Source organism: Nilaparvata lugens, chromosome 2 (genome assembly GCF_014356525.2).
Source record: "Nilaparvata lugens isolate BPH chromosome 2, ASM1435652v1, whole genome shotgun sequence".
In the NCBI taxonomy this organism is placed as follows: Eukaryota; Metazoa; Arthropoda; class Insecta; order Hemiptera; family Delphacidae; genus Nilaparvata; species Nilaparvata lugens.
The window spans coordinates 85526141-85537375 of NC_052505.1; positions in this window are offsets into that span (position 1 = coordinate 85526141).

Genomic DNA, 11235 nt, shown 5'->3' on the forward strand with positions numbered 1-11235 from the left:
ATTATACAACAAATTTAAGAAAGTATTTTCCCCCTGTGGGTTGGGGGAGATTTTAGTCAAACATAATTCACCCACAGTATCCCTGTTTGTCGTAGGAGGCGACTAAAAGGGACCTGAGTTGCACCAATGCAACTCCAGAAGTTGCCTTACCTTTAAACCACGGGATATGCCCCATCAGGGCAGTTTCGAAGGAGCAAAAAGAAAAACCCAAGAGACCAGAGATGGGTGAAACTCCAGGCACAAATGTGGGTCAAGAGGCTGAGTCGAGGGTGGCTGGGGACCGGGCGCCCTAGAGGCAGTTTGGCATCCCCTCTCTCAGCAGAAGGACCTACTTTTCTTTTTTTTCATATTATCACTCTGTTGTTAATTCCAACATTCACAAAGAACCATCAAGATAATTAAGCTACCAAACACAAGGAATACATTGAAAGAGAGGATACAATACAAATACAAGTACGTAGGCTGCTCCAACAATATAACAGTGTGCTGCTGCTGGCGATGCTGGACGATGATGTTGATCCGCAATGATGATCCTCTGGAGGCAGCCCCGCCCTCTACCATCTTCTGCAGCAGGGAAGACATCAGCCGCCTCTATGTTGAGCCGGAGTGAGCTCGGCTCCAACCTGCCAATGGTTCACCTCACCCAATTCCCACCGGCACAACCCCTGGTGGTCGGGGTCTCCTCCCCACAAAACGATTCCTCCTTGTTGGTTCATGAGTCATTGCAGTCATTGTCATGAACCGAGAGAAATTTGTATGACTCCCCTGTAGGACACGTGTTGTGACCGATAACAAAAGGCCGGTGGGGAGCCCAATTTCTCTCAGTTGCATCACCAATCTCGGACTCCAGACACCCTGCCAGCTAAGATTGGCTGTGTCAAAGCACATGGGTTGGTGACCTGGGATGTGGTGTTTCTGCCGAATGCTCACACTCAAATCAGGGATGTTCCTGTACTTAGCCTCCTTGTCCCTAGCGGTTCGATCTAAGGGTCGAGATCCGGAGATCACTTGCACATCGAGAACTCTGGAGCTCTCCCCCTTGATCCATACAATGTCAGGCTTATGGGGACCCACAGACGTTGGATAAACATTTTCGCGGGCAACGAAGCATCCCCGCTTTCCAAGCTCATCACTTAAGGTCGCGAGGATGGCAAACTGTGGGTCCTGAAACATCCCTGAATGATATGAGCACTGCTTTCATCTATTGGGCACTCATTGTGACACCTCACACTGGCGGAGCCTCTCACCTTCCTACCTCTAGACGTCCTGATCCTGGAGGGGAGTGCGTTTATCCAAGTCCGGACGTGCTGTAAGAAGTCTCGTCTGGCGATAAAGAGGGACCAGGCAGTCAGCCAAGCTGTTGATGCCCATTCACATCTCGCCTCATGCAACTCGCTCCCATCTACACAGGAAATCAACTGTCTCTTCCAATAGGCTTGTCTATGCCGTTTCGAGCCTGTTGAGATATGGCCATCTCATATGAGATATAATATCATATGAGATATGAACCATCTGGAAGAAGACGTGGTGTCGCACTGAGCTTACAATGGTACTCAGCCCAGTGGGAGCGCGATACCACCTGCGCTGCAGGCAGAGAAGACTCTGCCAGGGACCGGAGCTGCCTATCCATCATTGCAGGGACATCGAGAGAGAGGTTCGGTATCCTGAGACCTCCATCCCGAATAGCTGCATGAAGGAAGGCGACTGGGACATCCGGCGGCAGCGAAAGCCACTTGCATACATACGACCTCACCTTGATGTCAGCCCTCTTCAACGAGCCCTTGGTACACCACCCTAACACTAGGGAGTGGAACAAGCAAGGAAGGAGAAAAACACGAAGAGCCAACAACCTCTGCTGGGGCTTGAGAGGCGCACAAGTGAGCCTCTCAAGGGTTGTTTCCAACAGTGGCTCTACATGCAGCGGCCCAGCAACCCCGAACTCGACCCCCAGGTACGTCCACCTCGAGTTGGCATCCAACTGAGGTAACGGCCCAGAGGAGAGCTGGAATGGCGTGGCCGTCTGGATGAAAAACGTCTTCTCATGTCCCATAGGGACATAAGACCACATGAAGGATTTCCTCATGTTAATCTCCAACCCAAACTGTTGCACGGTCGCCTCAAACGCATTCAGGGCAAGGGCCAGCCCCTTCTTGGTCTGACCAAAAAGGAGAATGTTGTCAGCATAAGCTAACGACGATAATAACACATCCCCCAAACGGACAGAGACGTCCACCGGACAACTCTCGAGGATCAAGTCTACAACATATGCAAATAGCAGTGGTGATAGAAAGTCGCCCTGCCGAACACCTCTATTCACCGGGACTGGGACAGAGCGGACTCCATGCAGCTCAAGGGAGGTATGCGAAGCGGCATACAGGTGTGCGATGTATGTGCACAGCTCTTCGGGGAGGCCTTTAACCCAAAGAGCATGGGTTATTGCTGGGTGGGAGACAGAGTCATAGGCTTTCCCCACGTCCAGGGATGCGAGGTGCATCCCTTTATGGGGGTCCTGCCTGACCTGTCTCAAAAGGGATCCTAAGACAAACACGTTCTCACCACAACCATCGCCGAAGCAACGTTGCCCGAGAGACGCTAGGCTGTGTTTATATAGGCGGCTGGCAAGCACCTTGTGCAAATGCCGAACCACCACGGACAAGACCGATATTGGTCTGAAGTCCAAGGGTCTGCCTTCACCCCCCTTCTTTGGGATGAAGACAGTACGACTGCCCAGAAGGGACATCGGAAAACCACCATGGCAAAGGGCCATGTTAAAGAAAAGACATATGAGGGGAGCAGGCACAGTAGACCACAGCTTAGGGGTAACCCCATCAGGACCGGCTGCTGATGAGATTGATATTCGCTCTCGAACGACCTCCACAATCGTGACAGGACCCCACACATCGGCCAACTGAGCCTGCCTGGGGTAAACCGCTCGGGGAGGTAGTGGTACGGACTCTTGACACATCAGTTCTCGCCAATACTCGAACATACCACCTTGTTCGGGCATCGCTGGTGGGTCGACAAGAGATTTGCCATCAAGAATGCTACGCACAGCACTCGACATGTCCTTCCTGAACAGTTTTTGGGTGCATGCATATTCCATCCGACGAATTTTCCTCTTGGGCCTATGGGGCTTGTTGGGTTGGGTCTGGCAGCGACCCAGGGAGCCTCTGGCGCTGAAGGCGTGGGAGGTGCAGGGAAGACATCATTAGAGCCTGCCACACCACTAGGCATACGGAGGTTAGCCCCCCAAAAACTGCCATCAGGGCAGTTTCAAAGAAGCAAAAAGAAAAACCCAAGAGACCAGAGATGGGTGAAACTCCAGGCACAAATGTGGGTCAAGAGGCTGAGTCGAGGGTGGCTGGGAACCGGGCGCCCTAAAGGCAGTTTGGCATCCCCTCTCTCAGCAGAAGGACCTACAAAAAGGCCATGAGTGGAACTCACGTAGATCACGCATTTGTGGTTGGAGAGACCAAACCTCACCACTGCTCAAAGAAGGGCGGCCATTTAGGCAAAACTTCTTGGGAGAGCTGAGGCTTTAGACCCTGCCAAGTTTCGAAGGGGCAAAAAGAAAAAACCAGAGAGACCAGAGATGGGTGAAACTCCAGGCACAAATGTGGGTCAAGAGGCTGAGTCAAGGGTGGCCGGGCGCCCTAGAGGCAACTTGGCCACCCCTTCTTCAGTGAAAGGACCTTCAAAGAAGGCCAGGAGTGGAACTGCCTTCCAGTGAATCCCCAATTGGGGAGCGCTCTGTTCACAACAATGTTGGAACTGGAGTTTGTATCTATTAGGATAATGGAGTACTTTTTCTCCCCCATAACTGGCTCCTTCTCCTCGATGACGTATGCTTGGAAAGCTTTTCTAAATGCTTTGAAATTTGTAATCTTGAATATGGCCGACTCAACCATCACATCCCATCCTCCTACTGGTTCTTCCATTCCAGCCAACTCGCATTCTTTTGCTTGAAATCAATTATTAACATTCATACCCTGCAAAGTTTTGGAGGGGCAAAATGAAAAAACCCAAAGAGACCAGAGATGGGTGAAACTCCAGGCACAAATGTGGGTCAAGAGGCTGAGTCAAGGGTGGCCGGGCGCCCTAGAGGCAACTTGACCAACCCTTCCACAGGGGAAGGACCTTCAAAGAAGGCCAGGAGTGGAACTGCCTTCCAGCAAATTCCCAATTGGGGAGCGCTCTGTTCACAACAATGTTGGAACTTGAGTTTGTATCTATTAGGATAATGGAGTACTTTTTCTCCCCCATAATTGGCTCCTTCTCCTCGATGACGTATGCTTGGAAAGCTTTTCTAAATGCTTTGAAATTTGTAATCTTGAATATGGCCGACTCAACCATCACATCCCATCCTCCTACTGGTTCTTCCATTCGAGCCAACTTACATTCTTTTGCCTGAAATCAATTATTAACATTCAGACCCTGCAAAGTTTTAGAGGGTCAAAATGAAAAAAACCCAAAGAGACCAGAGATGGGTGAAACTCCAGGCACAAATGTGGGTCAAGAGGCTGAGTCAAGGGTGGCCGGGCGCCCTAGAGGCAACTTGGCCACCCCTTCTTCAGTGGAAGGACCTTCAAAGAAGGCCAGGAGTGGAACTGCCTTCCAGCGAATCCCCAATTGGGGAGCGCTCTGTTCACTACAACGTTGGAACTGGAGTTTGTATCTATTAGGATAATGGAGTACTTTTTCTCCCCCATAACTGGCTCCTTCTCCTCGATGACGTATGCTTGGAAAGCTTTTCTAAATGCTTTGAAATTTGTAATCTTGAATATGGCCGACTCAACCATCACATCCCATCCTCCTACTGGTTCTTCCATTCGAGCCAACTTACATTCTTTTGCCTGAAATCAATTATTAACATTCAGACCCTGCAAAGTTTTGGAGGGGCAAAATGAAAAAACCCAAAGAGACCAAGATGGGTGAAACTCCAGGCACAAATGTGGGTCAAGAGGCTGAGTCAAGGGTGGCCGGACGCCCTAGAGGCAACTTGGCCACGCCTTTCTCAGCGGAAGGACCTTCAAAGAAGGCCAGGAGTGGAACTGCTTTCTGGCGAATCTCCAATTGGGGAGCGCTCTGTTCACAACAATGTTGGAACTGGAGTTTGTATCTATTAGGATAATGGAGTACTTTTTCTCCCCCATAACTGGCTCCTTCTCCTCGATGATGTATGCTTGGAGAGCTTATCTAAACGCTTTGAAATCTGTAATCTCGAATATGGCCGACTCAACCATCACATCCCATCCTCCTTCTGGTTCTTCCATTCCAACCAACTCGCATTCTTTTGCCTGAAATCAATTATTAACATTTACACAATTATTGTTAATTCCAGTCACTCATGCATTTGTTTATTATTTATTTGGACTTTTAATGCTTACAAAGAACATAAAAGTTCAAAATATCTTGATTGACACACTAAAGGAACATAATATTATAGTGAGATCACATCAAAATTTCTGTTTTTTTGGTCTCAGATGCATATCATCCAATCAATGCTGAATGTAATGAATCTCACTAATGTAAGTGGTAGTTCACTGGCCTTCTGTTTTTTCTGATTTAATTATTCAAAACTACAATTATGAATTTGTAATACCATTTCCACAGACAAAAATGATCTATATTTGGATAAAGGAAATAACAATAAAAATGAGAAAGGAAGAATTAAAAAGTATAGCATGTTATGTAAAATATGTTATAAGCATTAATTTTCAAACGCAAACTACAACTATTATTTCTAATGTATATACTGGTTCAAAGATGAAATAAACACCAAAATATAAATTTGAAGGTTTTCGAACATGAAAATGATTCAATTATTAACAGAAACAGACACTCTAAAAAATTAATAGAAATTATCTAAGGTCTGTTCAACGATGAATTATAATGTGAATTATGTCCAACCTCCTGGGTTGGGCCCGAGGTATCAGTGGGAGGGTAGGGAGACTACTCCCAGAGATGGAGGACAAGCCTTGATCCCATAGTCTGGACTACACAGCTTCACCTGCTACGTGTTTAGCAGGCTACTTCCAGAGATGGGGGCCGCAGCCTGATCCCTTTTCTGGTTACTGTGCATATTCGCCTAGTGAGCTGAAGCTCAGCTTCCTTCCTCCTGCCAGTTCACTCAACCAGTCGTACCTGCGCAGATTCCTTAAAAAAGACCCTGAAAGGACCAATGGCACTTAGGGTCACCAATTGCCGCAGATTGTTAGCCTCCGGGAAGGTTTCCCAACCCAGAGAGCTCAAGAGTTGCTGCCGTGCCAGAGTATTTCTCCGGCAGCTCGTCAGGGCATGCATGGTGGTATCTGGCTCTCCATACATGGTGCAGGAACCATCCTCCGATACAGCTTTGTAGATGGTTTTCAGACTCACGTTCTTTGAGCCACAGGACTTGCTGGCTAAGCCTTTCAGTTGAAGAAGGACGCTGCGAGATTTCTCGGTGACCATCTTTGCGTGCTCTACAAAGCTTAGCTTGTGATCAAGAACCACACCAAGGTATGTGGTATGCCATACGACCTGGACTGATCTTCCTCCTTAACGTACTACACATCAAAAACGCTTGGTTTGTTTCTGATACTTACCTCGCCGTTCATCATTTTAACAATTATTATTTGTAACAGTCTAATGCGTTTCACCACTATTTTGTAAACCTCTCCTACTTGGTAAACACTTATGGAAAATGATCAGCAAATGTCCACTTCTCTTGATATTTATTCAGGGCAAATGTTGAATCGCGAAGTAGATTGGCAAATTTTCAATCATACAAAACTGTATTCAAATAAACGGCAAATGTGGACTCCATGACCTGCAGTTTGATAGAATATTATAGAAATATTCTTTACAAGATTTCTTTGAGTCTTGAGAGTTTACCACTTTTTTCTGTCATTTGGAGGAAGCAATTTCTAGCAGCTTGCTAAAATAGTATCCTATGAGGTACTTTCTTTATACCAATTTCTTAAAATAGTTGTAAAAATGTTTTTTGTTCAAATAAAAGAAGATGTTAAATAATGAAGCTACATCATATACACTTGGTTCGTTTCTCATACTTACCTCGCAGTTCATCTTTTCAACAATTCCTATTTGTAACAGTCTAATGCGTTTCACACTATTTTGGTAAACACTTATAAGAAATGATGGCAAATGTGCACTTCAACAATTATTATTTGTAACAGTCTAATGCGTTTCACCACTATTTTGTATTCCACTCTTACTTGGTAAACACTTATGGGAAATGATCAGCAAATGTCCACTTCTCCTGATATTTATTCAGGGCAAATGTCAAATTGCGAAGTAGATTGGCAAATTTTCAATCAAACAAAACTGTATTCGAATAAACGGCAAATGTGGACTCCATGACCAGCACATTTGATAGAATATCATAGAAATATCACTTACAAGATTTCTCTGAGTCTTGAGAATTTACCACTTTTTTCTGTCATTTGGAGGAAGCAATTTCAAGCATCTTGCTAAAAAAGTATCTTATAAGGTACTTTCTTTATACCATTTTCTTAAAATAGCTGGAAAATGTTTTCTGTTGAAATAAAAAAGATGAAAAACATTGAAGCCACATTAAAAACACTTGGTTTGTTTCTCATACTTACCTCGCAGTTCATCTTTTCAACAATTCCTATTTGTAACAGTCTAATACGGTTCACTCCTACTTCACTTATATGAGAAATGTTCGGCAAATGTCTACTTCACTTGATATTTATTCAAGGCGGATGCCAATTTGCAAAGTAGATTGGCAAAATGTCAATCATACAAAACTGTATTCGAAGAAACGGAAAATGGCAACTTTTTGACCAGCAATGTTGATGGAATATTTCCATACAAGATTTCTTTCAGTCTTAAGAATTGACTACTTTTTTGTCATTTGGAGGAAGCAATTTCAAGCAGCTTGCTAAAATAGTATCTTGTACGGTACTTTCTTTGTAACATTTTAATGAAATAGTTGTCAATAAGTACACAATTGAAATTTATATCTCACCAAGTAAGTTAGGCCATTAATTTTTGTCTGTTCAATTATCTTCATCTTGATCATCATCATTTTTGGCACTGCATGTCTGGCACACAATTTCCCTTGTAGTGCATAATATTTCAGGCCATACTTGGCGGGCTTATTTGGTATATATTGCACAAACCCACATGGCCCACAAAATGAAACTAACATTTCGTCGATTGTAGAAAACTCGCCAAGACTATAACTTTTTGACAGTTGTTCACAAATTGAGTTTGTAAATCTCTAATGGCCGCGATCCTGTCAGTTTTTTCTCTCTCATTTCGTGTTTAAATGTTATCAAATCTGAGAGAGCACAATAAGAGTAGAAAACGCTTGTAACTGAAAACTGCTTTGAGAATAGGCATACCTGTTCCATCACTATTCCACAGTTCAAGACAATCGTACCCTTTTTATTATAATTATTCAATCATGACATGTTTCGGCTATATAATGCCATTATCAAATTTTGTTATGTTAAGTTGAAAGAAATGAAGGCTGTACTTTAGTATATTAAATGAACTTACATGCATTTGAAAAGTATTATAACATTATTTATTGAAATGAAGAAAACAGCATTCATTCGTTACAAGAAACATAACTTGACTTGCCATTACCATGTTAATTATTGCTTGTTTTGACCTTGAATAATCATCAGGTTGGAAACAAAGTGCATTGTTCCTGGTTTTTCGTTTTCTGGTTCCGTTTTATTCACACACACAAAACACAACACAACACTTGATAATAGCATTATATAGCCGAAACATGTCGTGATTAAATAATTCTGAAAAGGGTACTCAGATTTATATTTTTATTTGTACTCTCAAGAAAGTATGAATCTGTTTGAGAAATGCATTGAAAACGCAATGAAAAACTTCACAGAATAAATAGAAAGAATTAATTGAGATTGTCACAAATTGTCTTGAAAAGGATGGTTCTGTGGTAGAGCCATCTCTAAGTGTGCCGCCAGTAGTAGAAGAATCTGCCGTTCTATATAGGAACGTTGCCCAGGGTGCACTCGATTGTGTTATTCATGTTTAGCATGTATCAAAAATCGAAATCTTCAGGCAGGCTTCTTCCATGCACCCAAATTACAAGATGATGCTGAAGAAGAAAAATGATTGAAACAAGTTTCTCTTTCTAGAGGGTAGTCACATTTCAGGAGGGATTATTGGAGTTTCTTGAGGTATTAGTCACGAATTGAGAGGGAATGTGGGAGGGATCTTCTGATGTTGTAGGTATGGCAACTCTCAAAGTGTAGGAACTGTTGAGTGTGGGTGGATTTGGTAAAAGCACTGGTGGATAAGGCATTGGAATCAGAAAGGATTACGTTGATGTCTTGGTATTTGGTGGAGGAGTCAGATATATTCCAGGTGAAGGAGACAAAGTAGTTGGAGTTGAGTTGATTGGGGAAGTGGGAGAGGGTATCATGTCCATGCAGCCATATGAGAAATATATTTCATCAATGAAATAGGCCATTTCATTCATTTTAGGCCATGTAAGCCATTTCACGGGGATAGAGTTTGTTTGGAAAGGAAATCCTGTTCAAGAAGACCCATGTAAGCCTACAGGTTTGCATAGGATGGTGCCTATGGCGCTGTACCCTTATTTTGAAGATTATAGTTTATCTTGAAACCTGAAGGCATTGTTTGTAAGCACCAGTTTGGCAAGGTTTACTAGGAAGATGGTTGAAGGATTGGAGGGTGTGGTACGTGAAATGTTGGAGGGATTTCAAGCTTTTAGAGTGAGGGGTGGATGTAGCCACATCAATTGTAACAAGGAGGAGTTTATGGTCAGTTTGAAGGGTTGTGTTTTTTAGGATATCTATGAAGTGGAAGGAGTCTTTGAGGTGAGAGCGCAGGGAGGCAACAATGGGTTGGAGGTAAAAATCGAGAAGGGCAGAGATAAGTTCAGTTGGGCTATTTATTCTAGAAACAATGGGACGGCTAAAAATGTCTTCTTAATGAATTTAACAACATGATTGAATGATTGTGCCGTTTATTAGGCTACCTAGTACTTAATAACGAGAAGGCATGAAATAAATAATAAATAAATAACATTTTATTGCCATGAGCCATCATGGTATGAGCATTGTCAAATTCACAAGTTGAATATAGTCCTATATTATCTAACATACTGTTTTCATCATAATTATTAATTTGATCAAGTCAACAGTTTAAAATGCAATATTGTAATTATACCGTATAAAAGCTTGAAAGCTACTGGTGATTAATATTATCAATGGTTATAACATTAGTAATAACTTACTAATAACATTTAATTATCAACATGAATATGACTTTTTTGAGGTGACATCATTAATATTACAACAACTCACATGAGTACATGGTACTATTTATAAGAATAAGAATGTTTATTTCGCCAAAATTACATAATTACAAAACATGAATTATACATACAAAATGCATATTAAAAATGTAAATTATAATACATCTAAATGATTTGGCACAGCCAGCAAAGTTCATTTCCATGCTATGTTACAAAATACGCCAGTAGATGAAATGAAAATGGAAACTAAATGATTTGAAACAAAAAATGAGATGAAACATTGAATAAAATGAATGAAAAAATCATAATAAAAGTGTGATTTTATTAGAAATGAATTAAAACATAAAATAATAAGATGAATGAATAAAACATAAAATGAATGTATTTGAATGCCACTTCTAATGTGACTGCTAACTCTAAATTGTCATAAAACATAAAATAATAAGATAAGGAACAAATCATAAAATAAAAATGTGATTTTGTTAAAAGAGAAGGAATAAAACATAAAATAATGATATGAATTATTGGTATTATGTGGCATTTGATATTATCTCTAGTTGCAAAGGAAGATTCCTTCACAGATATGTTTCCAAAACTAAGCCCGTTCTTCTAGTGTATGCAACATAATGCCCTATTACATTTGTGTTGTCGCTTCCAATGGAGCCAACACACCCACATAAATGAAATGGCGTTTCGTTGGTGAGGAGGTGGATAGGAAGCTCTCTGACTTTTAAAGTGCACTGGAGAAATTTATTCTCATTGCTTTCAATCCGAAATCAGAAATGATGACAAATGTCCACTTCACTTGATATTTATTCAGGGCAAATAATTATGTCATTTTGCGAAGTAGATTGACAGCTTTTCAATCATACAAAACTGTATTCAAATAATCAGTAAATGTCCACTTGATGGCCAGCACTGATGATAATATTCCCATACAAGAT